This window comes from Struthio camelus, chromosome 8 (genome assembly GCF_040807025.1).
Source record: "Struthio camelus isolate bStrCam1 chromosome 8, bStrCam1.hap1, whole genome shotgun sequence".
NCBI classification, from domain to species: Eukaryota; Metazoa; Chordata; class Aves; order Struthioniformes; family Struthionidae; genus Struthio; species Struthio camelus.
The window spans coordinates 2,499,958-2,521,063 of record NC_090949.1 but is presented as its reverse complement, the minus strand read 5'-3'; the positions used below and the strand labels follow the sequence as shown (position 1 = coordinate 2,521,063).

General features: G+C 39.7%; 1 long non-coding RNA gene across 1 annotated transcript; it reads right to left on the bottom strand.

Moving 5' to 3' along the window:
- Positions 1 to 2,266: 2,266 nt before the first annotated feature.
- Positions 2,267 to 20,355, bottom strand: LOC138068018 (uncharacterized). The gene is made up of 3 exons (XR_011142539.1): positions 20,264 to 20,355; positions 18,744 to 18,810; positions 2,267 to 3,243 (listed from the first exon to the last, which is right to left on the bottom strand). It is a non-coding gene; the product is annotated as an uncharacterized lncRNA (long non-coding RNA).
- Positions 20,356 to 21,106: the final 751 nt, after the last annotated feature.

Below are 21,106 nucleotides of genomic sequence, written 5' to 3'. Positions count from 1 at the left end.
TAAAAAAAGATTTATTTTATTATTTGCCCATGTACAGATACTGGAAGTCTAGGTGAACGACCACCAGTCTCCTCTCGAGGTGAGGTGTGTTATAAGAGCATTGTAATGAATGAGAAAGTAATGCTCAGAAGTGTTGCCACCTATAAGGGAGAAGCGAATCCTGTCTAACCTTGAGGACACTAATGCAGTGAACGTCCCCAAAACACACACCTTCCAGCCAGAAACCTTCCTCAGCCCAGAGCACTGAGGGAGCCGAGCCGCTGTGGGAAGGTTAATGCAGTAATGTGAAAATAGGTCCAAGGCCAACAGCAGCGGGCTGAAGCAACGCTGCTATTTGTGGCGATAAATCTTATGACACAACATCTGAGGCCTTCAGCAGAAGGTTTAAGTGGAGTGAGGAAAAGCTGGACTGGTCTGATTAATTGAGACAAAATCCCCTGTGGCGGGAGGAAGGACATATTGATTGCGGGAGGGAAGGGCGAACTGATGAGGTTTATCAGAGCACTAACTCACTGAGTTGATGAATTACATGATTATGCTACGAGATATTTATTTGAACTGCGTTAGGCTATAGAAGTCCCCAAATAAGCTTGGTATCTCAATAACAGAAGAACTGTCTCTGCCCCAAGGAATGTACAGGCTAAGTAGAAAATTGCTGTTTAATAATTCATGTAAAAAATGGGGTGAATTAAGTGAAAGGGATGAACTAAGTTTCTTAATGTATTTTTACACTGAATATAAAAGTGATGTTTGTAAGGGTGGGGGTCCTAAAGACAGAATGTAAGGTCATTAATTGATTCAGGTGTGAAATCTTTGCCTTCAGCTTTGGTAATCCGAAGGATAATATTTCAGCCTATTGAAACCACTGACTTCAGTGGAAAATTGTGATTTATTAATTAATGGTTTTGGTCCAGAGAAAAACAAGGAAGAGCTATAAAGTCTCTAAAGAAATTATGTTCTCAACCACTAAAAACTAAAAAATTATAATTTTCAAATGAAAAAAATCACATGTTTATTTTATAAGAATAAAACTAAATGTTGTGTATTTATCGAAGTTATTGTCTGTATTTTTAAAATGTTTTCTGTCAAAACTGTCCTATTTCCTTGGGAAGTTTTGCATTTTAGAGAATAATGTTTTACATCAAAAAAAAGATGATTTTCTGTAGTACTTTAATGTACTATCGTTTATACTGCATATTTAAAGTTAATGCTTCCTCCTTCCTGATTTTTGTGCTTACTTGCACATCTCTAGTAATTCTGAAGCATTAATATTTTATGGTTTAGGTATTTTCAAATGGCAACTGTAGTGATTATGAGAATGCTCATTATCCTCTAATTATACTATAAATTTTTGTTACCAGGGAATGTTACCATTGATAAAACGGATCATACTGATATCAGGGGAAACTATAACACCATTTAGTTTCAGAATGTCAAGCTCTTCTTTGTCTAGTTAATGCACTTGATTTCTAAGCTAGATAAAGCATTTTTCTGGGGAGAGTTTGGATTAGATTTTGTGGACAAACCAGCTTCAGATATTTGTTTAGAGGAAAATATCAAGGCTGGCGTGCAATACTTGCAGTCTAGCGCTTGTCCGCTAGGAAAGAGGTGTGCTGGAGCCAGGAAAACTCTGTGCGTTGGCTCCCTGCACGGCTCCTTCCCGGAGGACGAGGGCTGGACTGCGGGTAGCAGGAGGTGTTCTTGGTTGCTCCTCTGGGAAGGATGCGGGACGGTGCTCTGACATTTAAAGACTTAATTTGCTATTAGCAATGGCGCGGCTGATCAAGTCCTCTACAAAAGAGAGAACTGAAAAATTCAAATTTTTTTTTCCCCACACAATTATGCTTTACTGTTCCTCGCCACGCGTGACGGATCGTAATCTGTGCAACCTCAGAAATGAAAGCTGAAGCTTAACAGCAAGCAGATGCTTGGCATTTCCAGTAGTGTGTAACCTGCAGAAGTTCAATAAAATCCCAGAAATCGTTATGCTGCAAAACATGCCTCTCAGCTCAGCTGACCTTTAAGCTTCACTTCAGGATTAATTATTCTATTTCTTGCATTTGTGAATCATGCTCTGTACTGAAGATGTGTAAGAGGTGCTACCTGTTGTCCTTTCCCCGTCCTTCGGCATGGAGAACAGAAAGGGTAGAACTTTTTAAAATGTTTTTTACAGTTAGGAAAATAAACCAATATGCTTTTATTACATGCTACTGGAGGAGCACAGTTAAATGTTTACTTATTAGTTTTCAGAGAGAATTATGAGGTGATTACATAAAATTGTCTCCGTGGTAATACGTGTATCCAAATGCAAAGCAAATTACACGCACAGACATTACAGTGTCAGTGATATAACAGAAGCTGACATTTCTCATAAAGCTTCTGAAAATCAGGATCCATTAAAAGAAATTATTTACTTAAGTGGAGTTTGCAAACTTTAAATAATGGTAGTATAAAGGGACAAGAGAGAGTAAAAGTTATTGTAGCATGCCATTTTCCCCAGTGCACGTTTTGGCGCGGGGGGAAAGGTGGACTGCGGCTCCCGGTAAGCCTGGCGTAGCCCAGCAAGGGTCTGCCCGGCTGCCACCCCGCGAGCGTGGGGTGTCTCTTCCGCAGGACTGAGCTGGCCAGGAGACGCTTTTTCTTAAACCTTGCAAGTTTTACATCATCTCCGCTTCATACGGTATCAGTCTAGCTTTGCCTTTTCCGAATTTGCGAAGCTCCGCCGTCATATTTTCAGCGTTTACAGCGAAGCGTCTCAGCTCAAGAGCCCAGCAGCGTGCCCTCGAGCTGCGGATGTGCAGCAGCCAATACTGAGAGTGTCAGCAGGACTCCAATTAGCACGGCTGTGTTTTTTCTGGAGATGAAGAAATAAGTCTTTTCTTCTGCTATTAATTTTCTTTGAGTGAACCAGTCCTGACGGAAAGAGCTATTGGACACGTAAGGATTTGGGTTGGCGTTAAGACGTGGAAAGATGCTTCGACCTATATGTCCTCACATGACAGCAAAAGCAATAGGTCCAGAAGAGCAACTTGATGGCAGGGCAGCTCTGACTACACCATCCTCCCGTAGGGTGAATCTGGGAAAATGCTCACGTTTTGTGCTTTTGCAGCATCACTGTTCACTGACAATACAGCAGTCTGTTTCAGGCTTGCAGTTGTTCATTTCTGTCACGAGAAAAACAGGCACACAGGAGACGTTCATGCAATATTTTCTATTAACGGGTGGCTCCGAAGTTTAGCAGACCTGAATGATTTTAGGAAGAATAAAAGAAAAAAAAATTCAATTTTCCTGAGTATAATCTCTTGCTCTCCATTTTGTCTTTGTTATTTTTCTCCATGTTATCTGCTCAGTCCCTCTTGCATTGCATAACAGGACAGAAAACGCAGAAACAAATACATTTTAGAACTTCACAAAGAGGAGCCAATAAACCTATGTCTTTTTAAAGGTAGGAACATTTTTAACTGAACAGTGGCAACTTCAAATAAAAATATAAATTTACTACTTTCTAACCTCACAGTTCCGAGAATAAGATTGGAGGGAATCTATGTGAATGAAACATTTTTCTTTCAAAAGCATATAGATTATGGAATATATGGGAATATATGCTGTCTGCTGAGATGCCCATAAAGAAAAAGTTTTCCCATCGGTTTGAAAGGCTTAAATAGCTTCATCGCGGCTGGGGGCAAAGTATTGAGAGTCACACAGATGAACCCTGGTGATAAAGACTATAGTCTCCAGCCACAGCTTTTGAGCATCTGGATTAGATATTAATTTATATATTTTTATATATTTAATTTGTATATTTTTTATTTAAATCTATTTTATATTTTATATTTTAACTTGATAGTCTTTGCATTTAAAGGTACGATATCATATAGCACGTAAAATGAGAACAAACTGCGGAAGTTTTGGCAATAGACTTTCTGTCTATTGCCAAGGGTAACAAGTGAAAATAAACTTAAGAATTAACTTGAATATGAGGCTACTTTTTTAAATTCAAAACTGTAAGAAAATAATTTAACAGGCTGTTAAACCTTCGTGTTTTTCTCCTTTGCAGTTTTGTAACCTAAATGTGACTCGACACAATTTGTAAATAAGAGCATGAAAATGATCTTGCTTGGCTAGATCTCGGCCTGAGGCACATTTGTACAATTGGGTTAAAATTCTAGAAAATAAGAATTCTAGAAAACAAATGTTAGTGCTTGATAGCAAAACAGCTAAAAGCACATGTGCAGAAGAGTTGCTTGCTTCGATTGTATTTGGCATCCTAGCGATCCAAAACTTGGCATGCAAAATAGGACTGTTGGTAAAATCAGAAAGTGCAAAACTTCCATAAACTCATGGATTTGGCAGTTTTCCCTCCAAAAAGCTGAAAATGTAGACGTGGAGGAAAAAGATTAGGCAATCGGAGGAGAACAACTGCAAACGCCTTACTCCTGAAAGAACAACGAAAAAAGAAAAAATAGTGTAAAATTAGAGATATATTCTAGCCCCAAAGGGGGCTGGCATTACAGAAAACATACTACTGACAAGGGCTTAGCTATTTTAATCATTCAGCAAAATTACTCTATCCATTAATCCCTCCCCGCTCACAAACACATTGGTATTTTATATAAAATTCATTGAATTCCAGTGAAAAATAAACAGGAGGAAGAGAGACTGAACTCACAAAATCTGCCAGAGAAGAAGTCATCGCTGCTGGTTTCTATAGGCTAAAGGGTACAGGATTTTGCCAGGGTGTAGGAGATCTCTGCTTTTAATCTTTCTGCCTGAGGAAATTCAAAGCAAAGTCTTCATCTTCTAAGGGAATATTCTGTGTATTCTTAACTTTTGGTCTCCAATAGCTTTGATTTAAACTGTTCTGCTTCGTATAAGATATATTCGCGCATGTTCAAAATGCAGATGGGGACCAAACACAAGGAATTTCAGGCCTACTGCTTACCTATATTATATTAAAAATGTTATGAACAATGTGCATTAAATAGATCTGTCTTTGTACTCAGGATGCTTCTAGTACAACAGCTACGTGAGTCTGTACTAGACAGAAATATAATTCATAGAGTATAATTCATAAAACTGTGGATATGCTGTAGACAAAAAACTATAAAGTGCTGAAGTCAGTCATGGCTGCAAAGATTGCAGGAACATATCCTACATGCTGGTGATATTGTGAAATGTTTATTGTGTACTTTGAAAGATTTATATTCCTCCCTGAGCGCTAGGGAAGTACCATTTCCTAGTCTGACTGACATAGGTGGGCAACAGTGGTGAACCTAAGGGTTTTCACTGCAGAATGAGTTACCGAGGCTTTTTCCCACCCTTTCTTCTTGCTTTTCGACGTCCTTGTTGACTTGAGGGAGAGGAGATCTGACACAGTCTCATCAGGTGCCTATTTATATACATACACTGTAAATGTAGTTATAAGTATATGCTATATATTTTTTATAATAGAAGAGAGATTATCAGTAACGTTTATAAAACAAGGTGTTTTGCAACGAAATATTTTTTAAATAATATCGCCCATGCTCACCTCGGTGATGGAGATTTTAATATAACCTTCAGCTTCCGTCATTGGTATAGAGCAGTGAAGATAAAGTAAAGAGAATTGTCTGACTGCCAGGCGTCGCAAAACTATCCCCAGAATGTAATCTAAAATACTTTTAAAAGAAGCTAATATATTTTAATTTTAGAATATAATGAAAGAATAAAAGACTCTGGGAAAGTAATGATGTGCCATGAAATAGTGTGTGTAGATAAGCGAGTGCTGGTGCACTGGTGGAAGGTGGGCGGAAGAGAGCAGGGAAATAATTTGCACTAGTATCTTTTATCCTTTAGGAAGCAGAGCTTGTATTTTCACACCTTTTCAAAGCGCCATGGTAGATTGGACAGTTCTCAGTTTCTGGCTGTTTAAACCAATCTGTTGCCCAGCTGAAGCAGTCTTCTCAGTGTTGTCATCCTCTTGAGCTTTTCATTCCATTTTCTGCAGATAGTTTATGGAGCTCTTCCCTGCTACTTCTGCCTCTTCAGCTATGGCATCCATCAGGCACCAGGATCCAGCTCACACAACGAAATGACATGACGTCCACTGAAAAATGTTATTGCTAAGAACTGCATAGAGCAGAAATAAGGACTGTTAGGGGGTGCTGGATCTACTGGACTTTGGAACCCAGAGGAGTTCACCTGTCCGAACCTGCCGGTGCTAGATCGGGTGAGATTTGGGTGAGATTCCCCATCCCAGTCTGACAGACACGAGACTGCTGTGACTCCATGTCCCCGGGCCCTGCCAGCAGCGAGGCTGAGCACCTATTCCCAGTAGGCACACAGATGTTGTTCAGACACAGCCGGTCACACAGATCGACAAGGGCCCAGCAGTCTCCTACCAGCACCCACATAAACACTGAGAGCACCTGCACTAACGTGACCAGAACAGCCAGCCCAACCCTGTACCTCCTCTCCAGCCAAACAGGATTGAAGTCTGCTTCAACATAGACTCACGCGCCATGCAGGTCTCTCCAGCAGACTATCTAGGGGCTGGAGTCCAGGCCATGGGCTCCTCTAGCTGCTGGCCCCAAGTCTCTTAAGCCCCTTATGCTCATGGTCCCACCTCAGCACCTAGTGCAATGCACCAGTGCAAGTGTATATTGTGGATCCCAGTAAGAAAGGAGCTCAGACTCAGATAACTGGTGAAGGAAAAAGGGGAGAGCATAGATAATCTTATGTCTCTTCAGATGCTGGAAACCCTGAGTAGGGCAGCATTGTATGGGCTTCTAGTCCATGCAATGCTGCACAGAGCCTGTCCATGCTGACGTTCACTGGCGTTGTGGTCCTTAGTGCTTAGAAGTGAACAGCTCTACTCATGATTTCTACTTTCAGGCAAGACAATGTTTATATGAAAACCTGGTGCTTCACTTCAAGGTATGACAAGACACACAGGTGGCATAATCACCTGGTGCAAAGTGCGAGCTGCATTAGGTACTTGGTCAGTACTTAATGTGTCTTTATCTGTCAGAATAAGTTTTAATAGCCTACATGTGATATATTAATCTCATTATTAATAAAGTTACCATCTACAGAAGTTTTCACTGATGAATGATATGTTCTAGAAATGCCTTTTGGATTGAAGTCACCTATATTAGAGTGTAGGTTTTTCCTCCTCAGTATTCCCTGGAAAGATGCAGAAGGAGCAACTCACCTTATTTTCTAGTGAAAAAGTGTTGTTTTACTCCCTGATGAGAACAAAATTATGTGCCCAAATTAATGCCTGCTATAATTCCAGGTAAAGCATGATCATCACACTACATCCACTAAATCATGGTGGTGGGACAACTTCTGCTGCTATTTATACACACATATTTTCACTGTGAAGTGAGTGGACCTCAGAGAGACAAAAGAAAGATCAAATCAAGCCCTCTTCTGTTCAGACATTAGACTGTGATAATTAACTAGTGCGTTCTCAAAGTCTCAACACAGTGATTGAAAACTTTTATGTCAACAGCTGGAATTCCTCTATTTTTGTTCATTAGGACAAACTTCTCCACTTGTTTCTACCTCCTTTTGGACGGTGAAAGATTCTGTCAATCTCTAGCCAAAACCCAAGAGAAACAATTTTGCAGTGGCTTTTCACTTACTGTCTACCTACTCCAGTGTTTTATGTATTCTGCCTAATTTTCATGAGATATGACTTCCTATAGATGACACTGCAAAATGTACGCTCAAGCTGCAGCAGTTGCTGCTGCAAGGCTGGTTGACTGTGCTCCTTGCTAAGAAGACCACACCACAGTGGCTCCCATGGAGAGGACGAACTGCTGGGAGTACTCTGGAGAACAGGGAGTGTTTTCTCCCCATATGTGCAGATTTTCTTGACTGGCTTAATCTCCTCAAACTGTTTCTCTTCATTTTATCTAAGGAAAGAATGATGCAATATCACATAGCTACACGAGAGCAAACTTATTACATACCTACATAACCGCAAGACTAGTGGGCACAGGCTCCTAATTGCGTGTCCCTCCCAACGTGTCTATTAGCTACCAAACCTAGCTAACATGATAGCACTGCTGTTCTGCCATACTGGTCAGGGGCTGAGCTGGACTAACAGTCAGCAAGAGGCTACATTTCTGATGTTAAAATCACTTCGGTTCTATAGGATGGCTGCATCTCACCAGTGCCTTTGCAGACCTCGCCACTTAGTATTCAGTTCTGCTGTAGATAAAGAGTATTTGGAGATCACCATATGCAGAAACACCATGGCATTTCTGTTGCATTGTGCTGTTTCTTTCTGTCTGGTATTCTTGGGCCCATGCTTGCGCAAAGTCCTCAGCCACGGCTCCAAAGCCTGCAAAGATTTATTACCGACACTGTGATATTACTACTTTGCTCCCTAAGCCACATCTGGTGTTTTCTAAATTGGGTTTTAAACAATCTTCTACTTTTCACAATTTCTGTTACCAACGAGAGCTGACAGAACAATCCCAGTGCTGAACTTCAGCCCTCAATGGACACTTATGCGATCAAACTCATAAGACTTGGGAAACATGGTTTTTATTATTCCTGTAACAAGAGTTAAGTAAGGGAATGCTGGTGAGAGCTGTGAGAATTTGACCACTTAGATCACATTTGCTATTTCCTGCATTAAAAAGTTACTTCTTCTTCCACAGGCATTCCAGCGCCTCAGTGAGCACTCCCAGTTAAATATTTTCGCATCAGGTCTTCCAGACCGTATAGGTTTTCTAGGATTGCTTTTGAAACTGCTCATCGCTAGGCTCACACAACTTTAATTTGAAGGCACAGACAATTCTTAGCTTTCCTTTTAACTTCAGAGAGACATCAAGGCCAGCTTTGACCAGCTACGATTTAGTACGGGCAAACCATATGCAAATAAAAGCAGAAACTCACCCATTTCTCAGCATATGTCTTGTTTACCACAGAGAACATTTCCTACTGAATGAAATTCCTCAGAACTTTGAAATAAAAATAGACAATAGATGCTGTCTGTAGCTAAATGTGAATGTCAGAATGATGAGGTTTCTTGTAACACTCCTCCTACAAAGCCAGAGAATACACCTTATCAGAGGAGTTTCTTGATTGTATTAATGCTGGCTACTATATAAGAGCATTTATTATAAATTACCTGGTTTTGAAGTCAGTCAAGCTTTACAAGTGACTGAAGGTCTGCCCTTTTTATTAAAAAATTGAGAAAAAAACAAGCCCCCCCCCCCAAACTGGAGGTCATCATTACAATGTATTTCTTGTGCGGAGATTCTCTGTCTCATCTCTTTAGAGTCATTATGGTTTATTATTGCTATTTCTCATTCTAATCACCTTCGCTGTTTCCGTTTCTGTTTAATTGTAAATTGTTTTCCAAGGCAGTTTCCTCTGAGGACTCTACTATTGGTTTTGGCTGTATCGAAAAGAAATGATTAAACTTTAATTCATTCCCAATTACAGTAAAATGCAGAATATGAAGCAGTAGTGACATATAAACTTCTCCAGAGGAGTATAAGAAATTGAAAGGCTATATTGTTACACATGCTACTTGATAAAAACAAACCAAAAAAAAGCAACATTTCTATGCGTTAGTACAACTTCTTAGTCTATGACTAGAATAGAAAAAATAGCTCACTTTTTATCATTTTAAATGAAGGCACAAAAATCACATTTGACATCAATTTTCTCAGGGTAATCTAAAATCTGTTGCTGTGTATCAACGCAGCTATGGATCTATCAGTCTAACAGAGTTCAGCTGCCTTTCTGTCTGCATATATCTTACATGTGTTTTTGCTAAAATCAGAACAATGTGGTAACGGATTCAGGACTGCTCTTTGATTATATGGTAACGCCATTACCCCACCAGACTACCTAGTGCTTTGGTAATCTAAGCCTTGTAGAGAGTAAAAAAATCCCTGCCTGTGATGATGGAATGATTAATCGTTTAAATATGATGCTGACAGTCCTCTTTGATTCTTGGTATACGGTAGGCTAAACATAGGAAGGTAAATACCAAGGCACCCGCCGATTTTTCAAATGTTTTAAATACTCGATTTGGGGGTAAGTAGATTGATACGCTTTAAGCAAACCTCTTTTGCAACAACTATTGAAACTCACTCTTAGCCCGCCCAGGTTGCACAGCCTTCCTAGCGACGGAAAATCTGTCACACTTTCATTTATGGAGTTAACTGGAGAATTGACAGGTCCATACAGCAGCCAGTTGGGATGTCATGGAATTTGCTTTCATCTCCCTACTGCTCAAATTCAGATTTTTTCATGAAACAACGTTATCATACTCTGGACAAGATCGCAATAGCAGTTTGTAACTCAGACCTTTATGATTTGAGATGGACTTGAATTTGCATCTTCCAGCTATATCCTACAAGATCATCCTAAGTTAAAAAAAAAAAAAAGGAAACGTGTACTAGATCCAATCATTTAGCTTTTTCTCCATTCTGACAAGGGCCGGAGCATATGTCTAAGGAAGAGTACGAGAGCAGAGAAATACGCAGTGCTGCTTCCCTCATATTCACTGTCATTATCTAGCAATCTGTAGTTTAACTTCTCTGAGCTGGAGGTGGTATCTTAATAGATTTTGGCCATGAATTTTTCAGATCAGTTTTTGAAATCATGTAAACTCCTGTTACCCAAAATATTCTATGCCAACTAATCTAACAGTTTAAATAAGCCCTCCATGAAAAAAAATCTTTATTCTTTTTACAATTTCATTTTAAACTAACTTCATTTGCATCACCTTTCTGCAGAAGACTCCACTAAAGCAAGTTAGTGTATTACAAATTCAGAAATTCAGTCTAAATGCAGAAAAACAATCTTCACTTTATAAGTATTTGTTTAAGACAACTAAATGCCTTCATTTTACGGAAAAATCATGTTAGGTAACATAACCTATACATTAGGAACCATATTAGTTTTTTATTGACTCTTTTTGGAAATACTGAAATGAGTTTATTATCAAAACAGCTTAATTTAGCCCATAGACCTTTCATTCAAGCTATGTTATTATTTCTGTAGTTGTCCATCCTAAGGTTTCCTCCGAATGACGTGCAGCCTAGGTCCAATGAACATTGCCTGTTAGTTCTCCTATATAACACATACTACTATATTAAATTGTCATATGTTAAAAATTTACAGAGTGCAAATGGAATATTTTCCCGCTATCCAGAAAGAATGATGTCTGAGGTTCCTTGGTCGTTTCATAAACGGCCTGTTCATCCTGTGCAATGGCTAGGGATGACACTTTTCAAGTTCTATTAAGGATGTTCTGTTCTCTGTTCTGCCCAGAATCGTGCTAGATATTAAGTACAAACCGATTAAAAGCAATTTGAATTCAACTCACAGGCCAATGACATCGAAGAATAGGAACTCACTAGTTTCCACAATTTTGAATTAGGCCAGGGCCAGTAGAAGGTTTTTAGGCATTGGACTCCCAGTGGCAGCGGAGTGGCCGTGGCCCATTTGTCTGCTTAGCCTTCGCTTGAGCCTTGGCAAGTGCTGCTGAGTGCTAAGCCAAGATTCACAGATGATACTGGGGAAAAAGGAAAGAAATTTCCCTAGAGCATCAGCCGTTGTTCCTTCCAGTGCTGTTCCTGCCTCCCTAAACTTCATCCCATCTCCAAAGTCTTCCTCTACCCCATCTTCTCACACTTATTCCTTGTTCTTTCTATGGTGAAATTTAGTTGCGTCCTCTCCTCACAAGACTTGAATAAGCTCTGAAAAATGCTCTTTTTAACACTAGGTTGAAAGGTCCGCACTTCAACTACTTCTGAATTCTGCTTGAGTAAAATAATCTAGGAATAGTGAGATGCTATTGTAATTACAGAACTTTACATGGAAAAATGGCTATTCTGAGAGGACAGTACCTCCCTTAGGTACTTCAATAAACAGATTCAAGAGAGAAGCCATGCACCTCTTCTCAATGACCTTTGACAAGTACAGCACTTCCAACACCTCTAAAGTCTTCTTTTCAATATCACAGACTTATTACAGATTTACTTCCTTGACCTGCTTCTTGCTCTTTAGGTTGCAACACATGATATGATCCAACGAAATACAGGATAAGCTAGGGTACAAAGCTATTGTTTTTCTGCTGCTTCCTGTAACTACTATGTCCATGCTTTTATAACGTTATAAATGCAATAATGTTAATACCCATATCTATACTCTTAATGTTCTCCTCCTTTCTAAACATTACCCGTATTATTTGATGCTTAGGGGTTATATTTGTTTGCATTTTGGCCCTTTCCCTTTTAACATGATCACTTTCATAATCTGCTTATCGATTTCATGACAGGCATTCACTTAGTTAAACATTGCAGAAGAGAAAAGTGCGGGATTTAGCATCAAGGAAGAAACAATGGTAGCTGTAACATTTGTTGAATTATCCTCTAAAAAACCAATATAATGAAGAAAATGGATAATTAAAATAAGGAATTAATTCTTACGACATCCTTTAGACTGTGAAATTCTCTGTAGCTGGAGGTCAAGGAGTCAAATGGTATAGCTGAATTTCTAAAATGGCTGGATAATTTTATGATTTGACATATAATTTTGGTAGTAAATGCCACTTGCTTAAGAGTATTAACTGATCATCTCAGAGTCAGAAGGACATTTTGTTATTGCACAGTTGGCCAGCTGTATTATGAAATTTATACCCTCCTATTAGGCAGTCGGAGACAGCAGCAAGATCTCTGCTTACCCAACCACTTCTTAAGACTGAGCAGTCCAAGTTCTCTTGGCCTTTTCTTGTGCCTCATGTTCTCCAGCCCCCTGAGCATTTTGGCCCTCCACTGGGCTCACTCCATTATGTCCATTTCTTTCATGTACTGGGGAGTCCAAAAGTGAACACAGCACTCCAGGTATGGCCTTACAAGTGATGAAAAAAGGGGAATAATCACTTCTTGCAACATACACTCTTGTGAGTGCAGCTCTGTAAGTGGTCGACCTTCACCACAAGAGCGCACAACTCCACCACTTCTCCACCAGGACCCCCAGGTCCTTTTCCTCAAACCTGCTTTCCAGCCATTCGCACGCAGCCTGTGCAGCTGTGGGACTTTGCATTTGCCATTGCTGAACTTGAGGATCCAGTCAGCTCATTTTCCTGTTGAGGTCTCTCTGAGCAGCAGCCCTGCTCCACAGTGTATTGACCACTCACTCCCCTCTGCAAACTTGCTGATGGTGCATTTTGTCCCTTTGTCCTTACCAATAATAAAGACATTACGCTACTCCTGCTGTGCTTTGGCTTTTCTAATTCCATTCCAGCATGTTTAGATAATGCATCTATATTCCTCTTCTCTAGCCCCTCTCTGTGGGCTTCCTTTTTAGTTTCAATTCAGTCAGGAGTTCCTTGCTCCCCCACGCTGGCCTTCTGCCTTGTCTGCTTGATTTTCTGCTCATCATGGACTGCTCTTATGGTTTGAGAAGGTTGTCCTTGAAGATTAACAAGTTCTCCTGGGCTCCTTTGCCCTTCAGGCAATTCTGAGCGGGATCCCGCTGAGTTCACCTTAGGAGTCTTTCCAGGGCTGTAATTATTTTCTGACTTTGGGTGTTTTCTCTAACATCCCACTTTAATTGCAGTAGCTAAACTAAATGCACTGTTCAGAAGGATGTGCTTTCTAGTGCCAATTCTTCTAAGCGTGGAGTCCATGTTTTTACCCATTACTGGAAACTGGACATTTCTCAGGATGAACAACTTCTCCTGCTAATCAGGTTTGTAAGGCAAAATGGAAGCAGATAAGAAAAAAGTAATACTGAGGAAAACTAGGAGACCAAAGTAAGGTATGTTGATTTAGATCAGTGCAGTTTTTGCTGGAATGATATAAATACCACTAAATTACCACCATAATCCCTATATTTTACATAAACTTTCTAGCTCATTGGAGAAACCAGCAAGAGAATCTCATTACAGGAAATCACAGCCTCAGGCATTAAGATAAAGTTTGAATAGCCCTGAGACAATAACTAAAGAATAAAATAGTTGTTGTTTATACTATGAAGTTGCTTCTTTCTTCTTTTGTCTTTTTTAGGTGATAAAAAGGCCCTAAACCCTGTGGTTCTGGACTGCCCACTGCAATCAAAAGGAATCCCAGCCCAGTGAGTAACGGACTCAGGACATTATTTGGCTGGCAGATTTTCATTTAACATTAAGCTTTGCTATTGCTATTTCAGACTGTACAGCCAATACGTGTCATGAATACCAAGATCAAACAGTTTTCCCTAATAATGTCTTGGGATATTTTTTACTCCGTGAAGACTAAGGAGATACTTTGTGGACTTTTTTTCTGACTGAGCTTTAGTGGAATGACTTAAGTAAAGATTAGTCAGAGCTACATAGATTTAAACACTGCCTTGAACGTGTAGCCTTAGCTATTCCTGTTGCCGAAGTTTCTTTTTTCACTTGTTTTACAGAGGAAGTTGAGCTGATGAAAACTTCGTTTTTATATAAAAGTGATTACTATCTAAAAGAAAAAATTGATAAATAATTTTCTTTTCTCTGCTGGTGGCTAAAACCTTAAGTGAGGGTTTTATAGTTTTATGAAGGCTCTGCTTCATTTTACCGTATCCTCAGGACTACGAGAAGAAGCTGCAGTGCTTTGCTGAATCAGGACCAAACTAGCTGCATGTAATGAAAACAAGTTACATGCAATTGTAAAGATCTTTTGGGGGTTTTTTACTGACCAGCTAAGCAGAGTAAAGTTAATTTACATTACACTTACGAGGCAATAAGTACTATGACTACAACTGTTTCATATGAGGTGACATTGAACAAGAGTAGATTCATTTCTAAAATATAACAATATCTGAAGTGATGTTGAGCCTTCAAGTCAAAAATCAGGCAATCTGCCACACCGGTTAGTTTACATCTCTAGAGGACAAAGTGCATTTATTACTTAAACATGAAGGCGTAATGGTAGTGATTTGTTAGAGCTAGTCAGCAGTAATGCATTATTAAATTCTAGGTATCTCAACTTCTGTATGGAAAGCTCAATGTTAATAGATAATTTGTAATTCATAAGAAATAAATACAAGTCACTGACTGAAATCGTCCCACTAAACAGCAATATAAAAAAAGGACAGTCCCAGAAGTTGAGACTTTTCTTTCCCGGCAGAAGAGCCAAAGGTTATTAACACTGGTTATTGAAACAATTTAATATTCAGTTTAAAAGGTCAAATAGAAATGCTGCATTATGGAATAGACATTGGAAAAATGGTGGAAAGGAATGAACAGTACTTTTACTTTAAGTGGTTCCCATTAAACTATTAAAATATATATCTACAATCTCTTGATAGTTATGTCAAGTTGCAAGGAAAAATAATCACATCGAATGCCAATATCCATTAGAGAAACAAAAAGTTTTCTCTGTATTATTGAGTGCTGCGCTGACCCGGTGGAATGAGAAACCACTCAGCGCAACTGACCTGCCCATAACTCTATTTTTTACTGCAGCTTTACCAACAGTATACTGGCTTTTTTTTCCCCTCATATACAACAGAATACACCAATTATTTTAGACACCTAATTTGTGTTTGCTCAGCATGAGTTATTTTAAAAGAGCCCGATGTTAACAGAATTCTGAATTTTCTTAAAATCAAAAACCTTTAAAGTGTCTTACTTTGAGCAGGTAAAATTAAGTCCGCCCAACCATTTTAAATGTCTTGCCTTAAGTTTTGTTTCTTTGCTGCAGGTTGGTTTTGTTTGCTTGCTTGCTTCCTTGTTTTTAATATTAGTGCAATATTCATCACTGTCTGTAATCAGCTTTTTTTTTTTTTAATGTCTCAGCTAAAACAGAAATCTTTGGAAAAAATGTCACAGATATTTCGCACACTGAGGTGTTGGTAAAATGACTAGTATCTCCTGGCATATACCTTCCAGTTTGAGGAAAGAAGTCAGAAGTCACTTACTCTAGGGGCTGCTGTTATAGTGGAATAAAGTTGTTTTCTTTGCAGTAAATTTAAAACATCATGCTGCTACATTAATTGGAAATTTAATCTGCCTACTGTCTAACCCTTTAGATTTGGAGCACAAGGAAAATATAAATTTAGACACTGGGTAGAGGGATGTTTGAAAATAATTAGGGAGCTTCAGCTTTTCAGATACTCTCTAGAGCACGGCGCTCTGTGATGTCCATGCACAAATTAATTTATGCAAAACTAGACAGTGCTTCTAAAAAATGATTGTTTGTGTGACAGGGAAACTAGGGGAAAAAATATGAAATGGAGAATCCAGTAACCCTCTCCCCAAATCTCCGTTTGAAACATCGTCTTCCCTGCTCCACGAGTCTTGCATATTTTTCTATAAAAAACTGAAAACCTCTTTTCCCCACCAAACCTTTTTTTTCCAAAAAGTGCAGATACAACGGAATACTAAAGCACATGCTTTTTAAGTATGCGAGTAGTCACTGTGACTTCCTCTGACATTTTTCTTTCAATTCACCTTTCATCAATGCCTTTGAGAAGGATTTAAGAATAATAGATACCTTATATAGAAATGATTACATAGAATATATAAAAAAATATAGAATACATAGAATACGTAGAAATAATAGATAACCTTACGGGAAATTTCCTGCCAATAACTTCAACCATAGAACTAGCAATGTTTTTCAACTTTTCTCTCCAAGATTTTTACTATTAAAGGCAACTCTTTTTCTTACTAAAGGAAAAAGTTCTGGTTTTGCCAATCACAGGAGAAAAAGGGAGTACTGCCCTTTACTGGAGATACCTGACCTGCCTTTTCTAATGCCGTCCCAGAATGAATCTTGGGGGGAAAAAAATGAGAAAATAGGATCCTACACAAAAACCCCACCTCTGCACATATCTGAGAATTTTAAGATCTGGAGACTCACTTTCTGTAAAGAAAGGAGCTGAAGCAGCCTAATGCTTAATTTGGACCAGTGAAAACAGGGACTATTTTCAGTATTCCCTAGGGACTGCTAAAACCTTGAGGTCTGAAAAAGAAGAGCGTGGAGGATAAAGTCTCTAGGAGAATAAAATGGATACTAGGAGAAGGACAAAACAGGAGGCAAGAACAGGAGGAAATGACCTGCACCAATAAGTCACAAAAGCGCAATTAATAAAAGCCGTACTGCTGTGAATTTGTTCCTATACATTCTCGCCGACCTGGCTGCCAACTCTGGCAGTGGCTTTGCGGCAACTTGGGACTTTCTAACAGCTCTGCCGAGTTTCTAGCCCGTACTGCGCTTCACCCTTTCAATCAGCCAGGGCACCGAGAACTTCTGCTCTGGCCTCTGTTCTTTCCAGCCACTTATTTTTGTGAAACCTGTAGGAACTCAATATTGTTGAAATGTATTTTTTTTTTCTCTCCCTGAAGCTGGTTTAAATCAGTCCAATATTTGAAGGTACGGCTGGGAGAGGCCCACCTTGTATAGGCCTTGTTTCTTCAGGATGAGAACAACATCCCCATCCTTTTTATTAGGCCCTGGTCCTTCTTGCTGGAAGAAAGAGTGCGAGACAAGCACTCCAGCACTTTCGATGGGAGGTAAATGGCAGATAGAGATATCAGAGAACATGATGGCTTGGTCAAGCAGTTTGAAAGAGCAGTGTCAGACGCCTGGTTCAATACTCACTCCACTGGGCAGCTGTGCTTCATGTGCAAATTAGAGCTATTAGTCTGTTGTTTAATGTGCAATCACCAGTGCGTAAGGAAGAAATTATCCCTGCTGAATGATCATGTCTGTATAAAGCACTCAAAGCTTTTTCTTATTCTGAGGTAGTAACACAATAAATGGCGTAGCTATTCATTAAAGATTAAAAATACAAGCATAAACTTCCCAAGGCATTCAAAGGCACACAGTTCTAACATCTAATAGTGTGCTTCCTTGTAGCTAAGAATAAAGTATTAACAGCTTAATGACTTCTGGGAGACCAAGTAGCATTTACTGACCTTTTCCTATTGAGTTACGATAGCTTTGAGATACAGGCTGCCCAAAATTATGTGGCATCAAGGTCATTGCATTGATATCATTTTTTTCACCATTGTTTCAATATGTGATACTCCTTGGTGTCCGTTACGCAGGTGGTTGACTAGTCTGAGGGAGGTAGCATCTGCTCCCCTTTGCACTGTGCTACATTTAGGTTTCACTGCGTATTTCGATATCTCTAAATAAAAACACCCATTTTCTCTTTGACTGCTTTCAGAAATCTTTCTTTGAATAAGTTGGCATGTATATATGATATTTGTCTTCTCCATTGAGACATTGCACACCAGTTAGGACATTACTTAAAAATCAGCGTGCAATGTTCCTTCTGAAGCTAACAACAAGCTAAAAGCTTGTAAGTACGCTCTTGACTGCTGACCTCCATCATTCTTCCATAGCCTGCGAATACCTATAACCCTTAGAAATCTATCGTCCCTTCCACCTCCCTGAAGAAAGTCTATCTGATAAAAAACATGAAAATCTGTAGGTACTAGCTATCCTTCTAATTTAAGTCCAGAACCTGTGCAGTCAATGAAACGGGAAAAACGATTATGCTGTATGATAGAATTTCTCCTTTGTCAATTCATTAAAAAAAACAAAAAACAAAACAAACCCAGAAAATTACATATACACAATTTTCACTGAAGGAAAACATGAGGATTAGATTATTTTGAGAGGTGCAAGAGTTAATGCTGCTTTTATCAACCGTAAACACACAACTGTGGAGATGAATTACCTGCAATGATTGGAGAAAGGGGAGGGAGATAGCAGACAAAAAAGAGCAAATTTGGGGTCATTACTTACCCTCTAGGGAACACAGAGCAGAACACTGCTAAAGCTACTTGGCGTGGCCTACAGGGACTCTGGCAGGCTGAAATAAATGAAAGGAAAGCAATATATAGACATTCGGCATGAATCCAAAACTCTGCTATGTTCAGTATATATCAGAAAAGAGCTAGATGACTAAGAAACCTGTTTACCAGCACTTTTTGCTCCTGCAGAAAACAAAATGCTTCTGGCATTTACCAGGCTTTACGCGAACGCATCTAGAGCAATAACAGCTTGTGTCAGTTGGTATTCTGGGAGGAAAACCTTGCAAAATGTGTCGGAGTGATGCAACTTCTCTTTATAGGTCTGTTAGTACCTGTTATTCTGGAAATAAAAACATCACCAAAAGCCTGATGAGACTGTCTAGCAACAAACGGAACAACCCCTTCTTCTCCAAGAGAAGGATATATGCAAGTACATGAATTTTTTAGGCAACGCAACAGTTAGATCTACTCTTTAAAACAGCTAAAGAAGACAACTGCCCACAGCCACCTGCCTTTGCTTTTCCTGAAGATCGCTTTTTCTGACTCTGATCATATCTCCAGTAAAATTGCAAACTCGCTCAACTCTAAAGCACGCATGTTTAAGCTGAACACAGTACGCAGAGGTCAGTCTTCTCCACTGTATGATATGCCCTCTGAGCAGGCTTAGTTCCACTTGAGCAACCCTGTTCAATTACATTGCGCAAAGCAGCCTCGATTTGTCATGCAAGATTTCATTTTTCTTCAAAGTCCGGAGGACTTCCTCTCAATTTTGATAAATTTCTTTGCCCTTTTGTGAGTAACCCCCGAGGCTTCTGTGTGCACAGCTTCTTTCCGACTGCTGTTATCTCGTGGGGCAGAGAAGCGTGTCCAGGCATTAGGGACAGCACTTTAACATTTTCACACAAGTCGAGCTGACTTGCAAGTGAATTGTGCTCTACCGACATTGCAAACGGTCAGCTGCGAGTCGGAGATGTTGCATTAGTCTTCCGTTCTTGAAGGAGAACAGCGAAAACGTCTAAGGCCATGAACTGCTTTTTTAAATAATAGTCTCACATTGCACACACACTAAATACTTTTGGGTGAATAAGACATAGGCTGTCCCTTTTATTTCCCTCTGACAGTCACTTCCTGTAATAACCATATTAAATCATGTATTTTTTTTTTATCAAGCCACGCTGACAAAGGCTTTTCTGTGTATTACCTCATAGCATGACAAACAATCTGGAGAACTCACTCACAGAGACTTGAAACTTTTATTGTTAATAATAATAGATGTCTCACACTTATATAAAGCCGTAAGTGTCTAAAAGCACTTTATAAACCTTAACTGACACATGAATCTTAAGCAAAGCCATTTTAGCTGTCGCTGAACTGTCATCTGGGGTTAAACGGAGAGCTTGCTTCTTACCCCTGCTAGAGTCGTTGCAAAGCCCTTTTGGTTGAGTCCAAAAGAGGGAAAAATAAAATAGGCTGCTATTAACACAGGAGAAGTCCATGGACAACGTAACATACCGAGCAGAAAACTCAGGTGACTGCATCTTATCCCAGAGATAAGCGCACAGTTCCCGCAGCTGCAGCGCAGTGCCCGGGGGTCTGCTGCTCTGCACAGGCCGTGGCTTCGGCCTGGATCCTCCTTCTCGCTCGTGCGTTTGGGATGTTCTCAGAGGAACGGGCAGCCCTCCGGCACCGCCTCTTCTGGAGGTGTCCTCAGGGAATTTACAACTGCCTCAGTGGTAGTTTCACACTAGTTTCTTATGTTCTGTTTCGTAAACCAGAGCTTTAACCGCTGTTGAAGGAAAATCTGTTTTATGGCAGGACAGCAAGACTGCCTTTGCTCCAAAACAGCCGCAGGGATAAATTTATGTTCACAACCCAGATTTCGGTTTTGCGGGATGTAATCGAAGTGCTGAAGTTGTGACACTGTAGGTATTACGGAGGCTTGAAAGCCTCCCGTAATTGAGCAAAGGGAGGAAGCCGGATGTGCTTGTCAGACACAAATTTTTGTTATCCTATCTTCTTTCTGTCCTCTTTCTCAGTGAACACATTAAATTGGGCAAAACATGTATTAATACATGCCAGTAATGCAAATTCCTTTTATTCTAAAGTCGCTTCCCTTAGATACTGTTCTTATTGCAAGTACCAACATGTGCACTTGAAGTTGCACACAGAGTTTCTGAACCGAATCCCTCATCATCGAGCTAGAATTCTCTATGGACGGATTATCTGTTTTCTTTATAAATATTGCACTCCTAATCAAGGCTTTTCTGGTCAGTTGCGAAGCTCTTTGCAGCGAAGATCTGAGATTTCTGTGAAGCCCAGGAAGACACCTCGGGTCAGACTGTCCCCACCTCCTGC